The sequence below is a fragment of the Lathyrus oleraceus genome, chromosome 1 (genome assembly GCF_024323335.1).
Source record: "Lathyrus oleraceus cultivar Zhongwan6 chromosome 1, CAAS_Psat_ZW6_1.0, whole genome shotgun sequence".
Taxonomy (NCBI): domain Eukaryota; kingdom Viridiplantae; phylum Streptophyta; class Magnoliopsida; order Fabales; family Fabaceae; genus Lathyrus; species Lathyrus oleraceus.
This window is the reverse complement of record NC_066579.1, coordinates 245,566,419-245,579,610: the sequence shown is the minus strand read 5'-3', so window position 1 is coordinate 245,579,610 and position 13,192 is coordinate 245,566,419.

Genomic DNA, 13,192 nt, shown 5'->3' with positions numbered 1-13,192 from the left:
AATATAAGTCAATTTGCTGTCATTTCACAACCCTAGCGGCAGCCAAAAGATCAGAAAACTCATATCCTTTCCTTCTTGCATTTTGGCTCGAGTGACATTTCTGCTCGAAAATCCCAAAGCACCATGAGCTTTCTTGCTTGTTTCATGACCTGGACATCATCTTGAGTTCCTTTCAAGCTTCGAACCCCAGCTGTAACCACCATTCCACGACTGTTTCTTCAAGAGCACCATTAATGGCAGATCTCGAGCTGGACCAAGCTATGCATTCTTGAGCTAAATTTCTGCAAGCATTCAACATTTGGAAGCTGTGTGACCATCTGTTTCGAGCTACATCCATCAATCCATCACTATTTCCAGCTTTTCTTCAAAACCAAGTAAAGATTCGAATCTCTTCTTTCTCCAAATCATGCCATGTATTTTATAGTTCTTTGTATGCTGGAGGCAATGCAACTTGAACCATTGAAAATGATCAACTATGCTTTGTGAAAATCGAATTTCATTGTTTATGCTCAAATGAGTTTTTGCTCGATTTGCATCATTCATGTTGAACTAGTGAAAATGAACACTATATTTGTATCTTATGTGGTCTGATGATGCTGTTGATGTGCTTACCATGAATTTCTGGTCATTTTAATTTTTGCTCATGCTTGAATATTGAAGATGATGATACCCTGCAGTAAAACCCTAGACCCAGTTTTCCAGAAATTCGCATGAGTTCATGTTTTGCTTGTTTGTGTTGAGGCTGCATAAGTACCATTGCCATATTGTGTTTTTCTTTCTGTTGGAATTTTGTTGTTGGGTGAGGAACATAAGTTTGACCTGCTGCTGCTACAGCCAAGCGCATAAACCTTAGTTTCTTTCCCAGATTCTTGTTGGCTGCTGTTGTTTGTTTTTGATTGCATGAACCATTACCTACTGCTTGCTATGCCATGCTGTTTATGTGCTGTTGTTGGATTTCATTTTAATTAATTGCGTGAAGATGATGAACACATGATGTTGTTTCTAAAAACCCTAATAGCATGAATGATGCCCAGAAATCTTGATGATGATTGGCTATTGTTGTTGATTGCTGCGTGTTGTACTGTTCCATTGGCTGAGAGCCAATCAAAACATTTTATTCTTCTGCATGAAACGCAGAGTTTTAATAAGTGAGACACGGAATTACCACTTTGCCATGCTGACCCCTTGTTGACCACTAATCCATGTTATGCATTCATACTTGCTTCAATTGTTCATTCAACTTTGAAAATTCATTTCTCTCTCAATTTTAATCCAAAAATCATGAGTTTTTTTCCATCATGTTCACAAGCATGTCCTCTATTTTATCATGAATTTTATTAATTTTTTGCTTGGCTGGATATTAATTGGCTCTAGGGTTTGTGAAATGTGACAAAAATTGATACCTCTTGCCTTTTCTTTTGTGAAATACTCATGTTGCATCCTTTGAGCTTGAAATTTTTTATGGTGAAACTAGACTCACTCATCTTCATTTTGGTATAAAGTTTGTGGATTTCTCATTTGTGGTTTGTGTGATATGATGTTTTGAAGTTAGAGGTTGTATTTGGTGTCACAACATGAATGTGCATTTTCCCAATTTTGTTTGACATGCTTCCTTGCATCCAAATGACCCCAAATTTTGCATGATCCCTCCCTTACAGGTCTAGTTTGTGTGTGAATTTTCTTGGAATTAATTGTGCTGTTTTCCATTTATTTGAGAATTTTCTTCCCTTCCTAGTCAAATGTTGACTTTTTGTGCTACACATTGCCATATCATTTGGGAAATTCTCACACCATATTGCATGATCATGAAATTTCATATGTGATAACTAGACATCTTGAGCTTTGCATTGGTGTTAATCTCATTCATTTCTCATCTGTTTTCAATTTGATATGATTTTTTGAAGTTGACCCATGTTTGTTGACTTTCATTGTGCTTACTTGAAATTATGTTGACTTCATGATTTTAGTTGACTGCCTTCCCCTCATCCAAATGCCATGAAATTTGACATGCTTGCCATGTTAGATGTTAGGATTGAGTGTGATTTATCTGATGATTTTTGAGATTGTTTGGGTTGATTTTTGATGCAAGTCATTCTGTTGACCTTTTTGTGCTTTCATTTGCCTTACTTTGACTTCAAATGTTCATGAAATGATCATAATGCATGATTTGAATGTGGGCCCAATTGTGATAGCTTCTCAAATGTTTGACTTTGGTTTTGGTTGACTTTTCTTTGCTGTTTTGACTTTTTCTTTCATCTTTGACCCTAGGCTAGTCCTAGTGTTCTTTTGAGCTTACAATTGAGTTCCTGTTTCAGGTTGAACATCAAGTGGCCATTGAGATCACTTTCATTTGTTTGAGCTTGCTTGTTTACATATGAGCTAACCTTTGTTGTGTAGGTTTGACTCATGTGTTTGAGTCTTATGCCTTGCACAGTTGACCATCTGTGTTGACTGTTTACCAATTCCTTGTGATTTAAACTTTTGAACTGTTTGCTGATTGTTTTGACTTTTTCAGGTACTTTAGTTGCTTAAGTTCTCTGAACTTGCTTTGCTTTGCTATTTAGCAACTTGCTTGAGGTATAATCTCTTTTACTTCATGTAGTCTGGAGACCCGGTCTGTTATTTGGCCGGGCAAACTGTCTGAAGTCCTCCTTAAGAGGCCATGCTTGTGTGTGTTTAAACCTTGTCCCTGTACATATTGAAAGTCCTTCAAAAAGGCAATTGGTGGAAGGTAGGGATATGCAATCTATCCCCCACTACTCTTGTTGTGTCATCCCTCTGCTCACATTGCTGTGTGTTGATGCATTGGGGTACAAACCCAAGATCTTGTACAAAGTGTACAGTGTCAGAGTCTTCGAGTATAGAAGGGTTCCCACTTTCTGGACCCATGCTCATTTGTCTATTAGCTCTCCCTGGCCAGGGATAAGAGCTGTGAGGTTTCACCTCACTTCATCCTTTCATCTGCTTCACCTTAGCCTCTCAATGGCAAGGTTAAGAGCACACTTACCCTATTCCAGTTGGCCCTAGTGCCTAACCCTTGTGTGAGCCTCTTGTATGCATATAGAGTGTGCTTCTTGTGATTGTGATTGCCTGTTTGCTTTGCCTCTTTAGGTGTAGCTTAGACTTGCTCTTGTGCAAGATAGGTTTAGCTTAGACTAATCCTTGCTTGCTTTCGCCCTCGTTGCGATCCTTTCTCTCGCCCTCGTTGCGATCCTTTCTCTCGCCCTCGTTGCGATCGAGCCTTTTCCTTTCTCTTGCCCTAGTTGCAATCGAGACCTTTGTCCCTGCCGGCCGAACTACGGCAACTCTGATTCTCATGTTCAGATGAGATACGTAGGCACGAGACGCGATGTCTTGCCGAGTTTGACTAACCACTAACACTAATTCTTTTCTCTCGCCCTCGTTGCGATTGAGACCTCCCTTTTCTCTTGCCCTAGTTGCAATCGAGACTCTTGCTTCCTGTGCAAGCCTTGTCTAGGATAGGTTGGCCCTCGTGCCATTTAGCTAGAAACCTTAACTTAGGGTTGATTTTGCATGACAACATCTAGGCTCGAGTCGTAGTCTCCCTAGAGTTGTGTCTCCCTCTGTTATCTGGTTAGGCTAGAACCTTTGTCCCTGCGTAGGGGAACTACATCGCCCTGATCTTCATACCAGATGAAGTATGTAGGCAGGAGATTGAGCTGATCTCTCCGGGCGCCTTTTTTTTCTTTTTTGTGCGTGTTTGGCAACTATTAGGCTCGAGCTCTAGTCTCCCTTTTAGTTTGTTTGTTCGCCCTTTTTCTTTTTTTACCCTTTGTGTCTTAACCACCCTCGCGTGTGTTCTGGTTGGAGTCCGACATAAGTCCAGCGATTGGCAGTTGGTTTCCTGTGTGTGTTGGTTCGGATGCTGATGTAAGCCCAGTGATTGGCATTCAGGCTCCACGTTTGCCTGTGTGTGTCTTGTTTGTGTGCGTGTCAGCCGAGCTACGAATGCTCTGATTCTTCTCTCGTCCGAGAAGATACGTATGCATAGGATGCGACATCCTAGCGAGCATGTGTCGTTTCCCCAGTCCGAACTACTTCGACTCTGATGTCTATGCCTGATAGACTAAGTAGGCCCAGGATACGATATCCTGCCGAGTCAGTTTCAGTCAGTCTCTTTTGTCTCTTTTCAGCCAGTGTGTGTGAGTTTGAGCAGTGTTTAGCAACCAATTTTCCTTCCTTCTGTGCGTGGATCCCGTAGAGTACTACGGATGCGTAGGGTGCCTAACACCTTCCCTTCGCATAACCGACTCCCGAACCCATCCTCTTTGGTCGCGAGACCATATTCTTTTCCAGGTTTACTCTGAGCGTTTCCTTTCCCTCTTTTGGGATAAATAACGCACGGTGGCGGCTCTGTTGTTTCTTTCTTTTCCCGCCGGTTTTTCGCGTAATGCGACACCAGTATAATTCTGAGTTAGCGCCTACTCGGCTACAGCTACAAAATATGACTATGGGCTCTAAAGAAAGTTTCAAAGAATATGCTCAAAAGTGGAGAGATTTGGCTGGCAGAGTCAAACCCCCTATGACTGATCGAGAGTTAGTGGACATGTTCATGGGTACACTGACTGGCCCATTCTACAGCCATCTACTGGGAAGTTCCTCGTCAGGTTTCACTGAACTTATCTTGACAGGTGAACGGGTTGAAAGCGGCATTCGAAGTGGAAAGATACAGGCAGCTACTTCTGCAAGCACCAAAAAGTCCTATCAGGGAAAGAATGAATCAAATGCTGTGTACAGTGAGAGGAAGCATAACAAGAAGAATCGTGACCATACTGTTGGGGCAGTTACAATTGCCACACCGCCATCTCAGAACTTCCAACACAGACAAGACAGGTCGAGAAGACAGTTTACCAAGATCAATATGACTTTAACCCAAGCACTGCAGAGTATGTTAAAGGCCAATTTGATTACCCTCAGAGGCCCTCCTGCAAATCCCAACACTACTTCTCCTCGTTATAATCCCAACGCCAGGTGTGCCTATCACTCCGATAGCCCCGGGCATGATACGAATGATTGCTGGTTGTTGAAGAACAAGATTCAGGATATGATCGACGCTGGAGAAATTGAATTTGATCCTCCGGCGACCCCCAATGTCATCACAGCACCTATGCCTAATCATGACCAGAATGTTAATGTTGTGGACGACAATTCTCACGTTACTGACGTTGCTGATTTAGCATCTCCTCTCCTGATCGTTAAGAAGAATTTATTGCAAGCTGGTTTATTTCCAGGTTGTGCTGAAGATTGCGATCTCTGTGTACTCCGACCCAATGATTGTTTGAAGTTGAAGAACGGCATTCAACGGCTGATGGATGATCGTACAATTCTATTTGAAAGGGTTCCTAAGGTGGACAACTCTATTGAAGAGGTATCTATGATTGCTAGGTCCAAAGCTCCAGTGAAGATTACCGCTACTAGAGTGCCTGTGAAGATTACCGCTGAGCCCAAAGTGGCTCCCCTGATTATTACCGCACCTGGCCCCGTGCCATATTCCTCCAGCAAAGCTATTCCGTGGAACTATGGAGGCGACGTTTACATCCATGGCATAAAGCAAGTTGGTAGTTCTGATAATCCTAATGATATTGTGGGGACTAGTAAAGTTACTCGAAGTGGAAGGATCTACTCCCCAGAAATCTCACCTCCCGCTCCCGAAATTCGAGGAAAAAGACCAGTCAATCCTCCTCAGTCAGAAACATCGGTCGAAGTTACTTCTGAAGATGTTGCCAAGCAGGAAATGGAAGAGATGCTGAAAATCATCCGTAAGAGCGATTTTGATGTAGTGGAACAATTGGGGCATACTCCGTCTAAAATCTCAATGTTGTCCTTGTTATTATCCTCTGAATCCCATGCCAATGCATTGATGAAATTCTTGAAGACCGCTCATGTGCCTCAAGAAACATCCGTCGATCAATTCGAACATTATGTTGCTAATTTGACTGTTGACAATGGCCTAGGCTTTTCCGATGCTGACCTGGCGCCAGCAGGAAAGAATCACAATAAAGCTCTGCATATCTCCATCGAGTGTGAGGGGATCACCCTGGCTCACGTGTTGATCGACAACGGCTCTTCCTTGAATGTGCTCCCGAAAGCTGTACTCGATAAATTTGACTACAAAGGCATTGAACTGAAACCTAGTGATGTTGTGGTGCGTGCTTACGATGGTGCGAAGAGTGTTGTCTATGGTGAAGTGGTTCTCCCTATCAAGATAGGACCTCAAGTCTTCAACACTACCTTTCACGTGATGGACATTCGTCCCGCCTACTCCTGCTTGTTGGGGCGCCCTTGGATCCATGGGGCAGGTGCGGTAGCTTCGTCGCTTCATCAAAAGCTGAAGTATCCAATAGCAGGCATGGTTGTCACTGTATATGGAGAAGAAGAGTATATTGTCAGTAGTGCGCAAGCCTTCAAATACATCGAGATGGATGGTGAATTCTTTGAGACTCCTTCTCAGTCATTTGAAGTGGTTCCTCCACCCAGTCCTGTCCTTAAGCCAACTCCCCTTGTGCCCAAGGTTGTTCGTGCTCCCCCTGTCATGATCTCTCTGAAAGATGCTCAAGCCGCGATTGAAAATGGTGATCGTGCTGGTTGGGGTCAACTGATCAATGTACCGTACAAGTCTGATAAAGCTGGCCTGGGGTTTAACTCTGGAAAGATAGTCAAAAATCAGATTAATGCTATGGAAGATGCTGATAGTGATTGCGACTTGGATAGCTGGATTTTCCCAACAATTGGTGACGGACTCAACAATTGGAAGACTGAAGACATTATCCCGATTTCCTTTAGTCAGGAGTAATTGTTATTGTTTATTCTAGAATTGCAAATTTTAATTTTCTTTTACAATCAAACTTCTTAAAGCATTGTGTCTATGCCCGAGGCACAATAGCTAATTTGTTAAGGGTTTTGTCATTTTCATAAGCATATTTATATTCAATAAATCAATGGACGTTTTGCATTCAAATATTGTGCTCTTTGTCTTTCCTGTCATTTTTCAAACAAGCTATGTTTCTTGCACACACTCACGTAACAATTTGCCGATCCATATCCACTCTGGATCCTGTTGGTAATGACTCTGCTACTGTTCATTATGACTTTGAAAATCCGATCTACCAAGCCGAGGATGGAAGCGAGGAAGATTGTGAAGTCCCTGGAGAACTTGCCCGACTACTGCAAGAAGAAAAGACTATACAGCCGCATGAGGAATCAATTAAAATTGTAAATCTGGGTACTGAAATAAACAAGAAAGAAGTCAGAGGTTTCTTGGGGCACTCGAATTACATTGCCCGATTCATTCCACACTTGACTGCTACCTGCAAACCCATCTTCAAATTACTGAGACAAAATCAAGAGATGGTATGGAATGATGAATGCTAAGAAGCTTATGACAAAATCAGGAAATATCGCCAAGAACCTCCAGTTCCGATGCCACCAGTTGAAGGAAGACCTTTAATTACGTATTTGACCGTGTTAGAAAATTCAATGAGGTGTGTTGGGGCAACATGACGAGTCTGGTCGAAAAGAGCATGCCATATACTGCCTTAGCAAAAGGTACCGACTGTGAAACAAGATACTCACAGCCCGAGAAAGCTTGCTGTGCTTTGGCCTGGGCTGCTCGCCGACTAAGACAGTATATGTTGAATCATACCACCTTATTGACTTCTAAGATGGATTCTCTCAAATACCTATTTGAGAAACCTGCTGTCTCCTGAAAGAGTTATCACTGACAATGGTACTAATTTGAACAACAAGATGATTACTGAACTCTGCACGCAGTTCAAAATAAAACACCATAACTCTTCTCCGTACCGGCCAAAGATGAACGGCGCCGTGGGGACTACTAACAATATCAAGAAGGTCATGCAAGAAATGACAGTAACATACAAAGACTGGCATGAGATGTTACCCTTTACTCTTTACGGTTATCGCACTTCAGTGCGCACTACGACAGGGGCAACTCCGTTCTCTTTAGTCTATGGAATGGAAGCCATCTTACTAGTGGAAGTTCAGATTCCCTCTCTAAGAATCATGAAAGAGGCGGGCTTAGATGAAGATGAATGGATTCAGACTCGACTCGATCAGATAAATCTGATTGATGAGAAGAGACTTGCGGCTGTATGTCACGGGCAGATATATCAGAAGCGCATGACCAGGGCATTCAACAAAAAGGTCAAGAGACAAGTGTATCAAATTGGCGACTTGGTAATCAAACGCATCATCCTACCACAAACTGACCCCAGAGGCAAATGGACTCCCACATACGAAGGGCCATTTGTGGTTAAGAAGGTATTCTCTGGTGGAGCCATGATACTCGCTACTATGGATGGTGAAGACTTCCCACATCCCGTGAACGCGGACATAGTTAAAAAATACTACGCATAAAAGAGACCCGCTAGATCGACGTATCTAGGCAAAAGTAAGGGCATCCCGGCGAACCAAAAGGGTTCGGGCAAAAATTAGGGATATATAAAAAAAAAATGTACACCCGGCAAGTCGAAAACCTGAAAAGGCGGCTTGGGCAAAAAAGGGTATCCTGGTGGACTGAAAACCTGAAAAGGCGGTCCAGGCAAAAATTAGGGATTAAAGCGTATGACTATGTCCCGTTCTCAGTCAACTTTCATCCAAGTTCGAGGGACTGACCAAGCCAATCACTTATATCCGACAGCAAGGGATGAGATGCTCGAAGACATAATGACAGTAGTAGGCTTAAAATCAATAGGACTTCTTCCACATAGCTTTCTCTTTGTTTTCGACAATTTCCTCTTACTAGGATTTCTGTCTCCTTGTACACAAATTGCCTGTTTATAGGCCTCCTTTCAAAATCAATACAACCCTCTTTCAAAAAAAAGATGCTTTTGTTTTTACTTTTCTGTTTTGGTTGCGTAAATGTCCATTGATTTAATTTGAATTAATATGTGCATTTGAATATGATAAATGTTTACCAAAATATATGCGTAGAATAGCAATAACAATTACTACCCGACTTCAGGATCGAGGAGAAGGTCTAACCATGCTTCCAATGAATCCGCTACCAATTCTATTCCCCCAGCAAGTCTGTTATTCCTCAGAAGAAATTAGCAGTATTCCCCGGCACAGCCAGTTACTCCCCAACAGAGGTCGGCATCATCAGACAGATTGATCATCTCATCCATCCTCAGCCAAGATCTGTGGAATATTTCTACCATCAGACAGAATCAAGAACCCCCTGCCGAGAAAGGGTCATCGTTACAAATATCTCCAATCAGTAGATGGGGATTTATTTTCCCCAGTAGAGTCCCCAAGCAGAACTTCTCATACGCATAACTCATTCATTACATCATTTCACAGCATACGCATGCATACAACATTCGCATTTATTTTAGCATAACACGAAACATCTCATACATCATGACATAGCATGAAGCTAACTTTTCTTTGCAGGTTATTTATCCTCCTGATATAGTCAAAATAAAAGGTTCATTCAGACAGACACCTTTATCAATCACATTCAAGATTCAGATACATATTTCAAATACAGTTCATGGGAACATTCATTCTGACAACACTTCGATATCCTCCTAACGATGGCATCTTTAAGCCCATCCCAGACATTTATTGCAAGTACAACATATACAGGTTATCAGATACAGCCTAACGTACGGTTCATTCTGATTCAGCCCAACATATGACTTCTTCAGCAACTCCAATGCGGTCTAACGTACGACCCATTTGGACCTTCAAATCCTCAGATGCTGCCTAGCGTACGGTACATTCAGGGGTGTAGTCTAGCGTACGACTACTTTCTTCTTCGGATACAGCCTAACGTACGGCTCATTCTGCAACTCAGATACGATCTAGCGTACGATCCATTCTGAACTTCAACAACCCCAACGCGGTCTAACGTACGACCCGTTTGGATCTTACAACCCTCAGATGCTACCTAACGTACGGTACATTTCTGAAGTGTAGTCTGGCGTACGACTACCGCTTTCATCATCAGATGCGGCCTAACAGACGACTCATTCTGCGACGGTCTAACGTACGACCCGTTCGGATGTCCATCCCCTCAGATGCTACCTAACATACGGTACATTTCTGAAGTGTAGTCTAACGTACGACTACCCCTTTCGTCATCAGATTCAGCCTAACGTACGGCTCATTCTGCAACTCAGATACGATCTAGCGTATGGTCCATTCTGATCCTTTATCCCCAACAGCATATGACACACTCCGACTCCCCAGCGAAGTCGGCAGCCTAATGGATGACTCATTATACGGTCTAACGTACGACCCAGTGTGGCACCCATGTCTTCAAATTGGCCTAATATACGGCGCGATCTGAAGCTTTCGTCATCAAACCTCCCGGATGGCATCTTTAAGCCCATCTCCATCAAGACCAACTGTCGATTCTCAAGTGCAAATTTTTGGGGCATTCTAGTGTTCAATAATCTTCCACCTCCAGACCACGAATGGCATACACGCCATCCTAACTCTCTCGGTTCAAGAATATTGAACAGGGGCAGCTGTCATACCCCAAAAATTACCCATCATTTTTCCTAAAAAAAAAAAAAAAAAAAAAAAAAAAAAAAAAAAAAAAAAAAAAAAAAAAATTAAAAAAAAAAAAAGAGAAAAAAAAAATTAATTAATTAATTAATTAATTAATTAATTAATTAATTAAATAATTAAAATAAATAAATAAATAAAATATAACAAATTATTTTGGACTTGGGTCTCCCTCATTCCAAGCCCATTACCCACGAAATTAGTCTATAAATACTGAAGTTTCAGTAGGGGAGTGAGACTTGGAGTTACACTGGGAGATTTACTGGAGAAAGAAGGAAGAGAAGCAAAACACTCTGAGGTTTCCTTGGAACAAACCTTGAGGAAAAAGAAAGAGAGAGAACAGAGAAGGACGGATAGAAACTTTGGCATAGGAACCCTGCCTACCCGGAGAATTCAGAGTAAAGAAACCCTGAAGGCAGCCCATCTGCACCGAAGCCATCGCCGTCCAATTCCCGCTGCCTAACTTATTCCGATACTACAAGTGGTCAATCCCTTCAACCTTGAATTGGCAAACAGGTTTGCGTATCTCTATTGTTTATACTTTCAATTGGCCATATCTACATATATAATGCATCATGATTAAATGTTGATATATAATTTGCTTTCGTATGGGAATTTAAATATGCCTGAATACCCTGAATGTTTGACCATGTTATTCCTGTGATAAAATGCCATAAAATTCAAAGTTCCTAACATGGGGCTGTTTTCAAATTCAAAATCCGTGGCCTTCGCTAGGCGAGGCAGAGGCGAACGAGACAGTACCTGATTCTTCTAGTCTGTTTTTTTTATGTTTTTATCATAGCCATGCATTATTTATCCTATCCTATTTATTGTTGTGATATTTCTCCGGTGTAATCTTCGATTGCACCCTGATTTGGTGTTCTGACATGTTTCTTTTTTTGAGTTTCGTAAAGGTTCACATATCCCAGGAAAAGGTTATTGGCTAGGTATTCCACTTTATTTGTGGGATACCCTTGTGGAGTTTCACCCTAAATTAATTTTTTAATGTATTAATTTCTAATGTATTAATTTTTTAATATATTATTTTTAATAATTTTAATGTGGAGTTTCATCCTAATTATATAATTAATTGTAAAACTTTGCCTTTGAATAAGTGATCTTGGACCTCTCTTTGTTGCCTTACGATTACGATATTACGGTCATGTCCCGCGAACGTGGGGATACCCTTAGCAAAGACCCTTCGGTTAAATCATCATAAAATAAATTATAGTCCCTCGGATGTTGCCTTCGAATATACAACTTTGTCCCTCGATGACCCTCCGATGTTGCCTACGGTTAAATGATGATAGTCCCTTCGAATGCTAAGGTATCCTCATAACTGTTGCCTTCAATGACCAATCGATGACCCTACGATGACCCTTTTACATCCAAAGGATAAAACTACTTATTTCTCAATAATAAGGACAGTTTTACCCTCATAAGGATAGGAAATGCCCGTAAAGACCTTGGGTCGGTATAACTCTTAATTGCTGGCTCACAACTTAAAACATTTTTTTTGCACCTCACACCTTTCAAAATGCCTTTAGAAAATCACCACTTGGTATACATTCATACTAGAATCATTACCGAGTTATATTTTTCTAAACAATTTTCAAAACTAAAACGGGATAACCACTTTGTATACATTCATACAAGAATCATTACAAAGTTAAATTCTCTTTTCAAAACAATTTTCCAAACAATTCACAAACACTTTTTTAGACAAAAATATTATAAGTGATCGAGCAATTAAGAGCCCATGGATAACCATGGATACAAAGGGTGCTAACACCTTCCCTTTGTATAATGTACCTCCCGAACCCAAAATCTAAATTAAGGTTTTTCCTGTTCTTTTCCACCTTTCCTTATTGGATAAAAGAAAAGTCGGTGGCGACTCTTGCTAACCGCGACATTGCGATAAAAAACACAAAAAGTCCAGTTCACCGTATGACAAACTTTGACATGGTCTTGCTCAGATGCGTGGATAGACACGAAGCAGACATGTTAGTGCAAGAAGTGCACGAGGGTTCGTTTGGTACCCACGCTGGTGGTCATGCAATGTCGAAGAAATTGCTGAGAGCCGGTTATTACTGGATGACTATGGAATCTGATTGTTTCAAATATGCTCGGAAGTGCCATAAGTGTCAAATCTATGCTGACAAGGTGCATGTACCACCAAGCCCGTTGAATGTCATGAACTCGCCTTGGCCGTTCGCCATGTGGGGCATTGACATGATTGGGAAGATTGAGCCTACTGCTTCTAACGGACATCGCTTCATCTTAGTTGCGATTGATTACTTCACCAAATGGGTAGAAGCAGCTTCCTATGCCAACGTCACCAAACAAGTGGTTGCCCGGTTCATCAAAAAAGAAATCATCTGTCGTTATGGAGTCCCTGAGAGAATCATCACTGATAATGGTTCGAATCTCAACAACAAGATGATGAAAGAACTATGCAGAGATTTCAAGATTGAACATCACAATTCTTCTCCGTACAGACCAAAGATGAATGGTGCTGTAGAGGCAGCTAACAAGAATATCAAGAAGATTGTGCACGAGATGGTCGTTACGTACAAGGATTGGCATGAGATGTTGCCTTTCGCTTTACATGGGTACCGTACTTCAGTGCGTACGT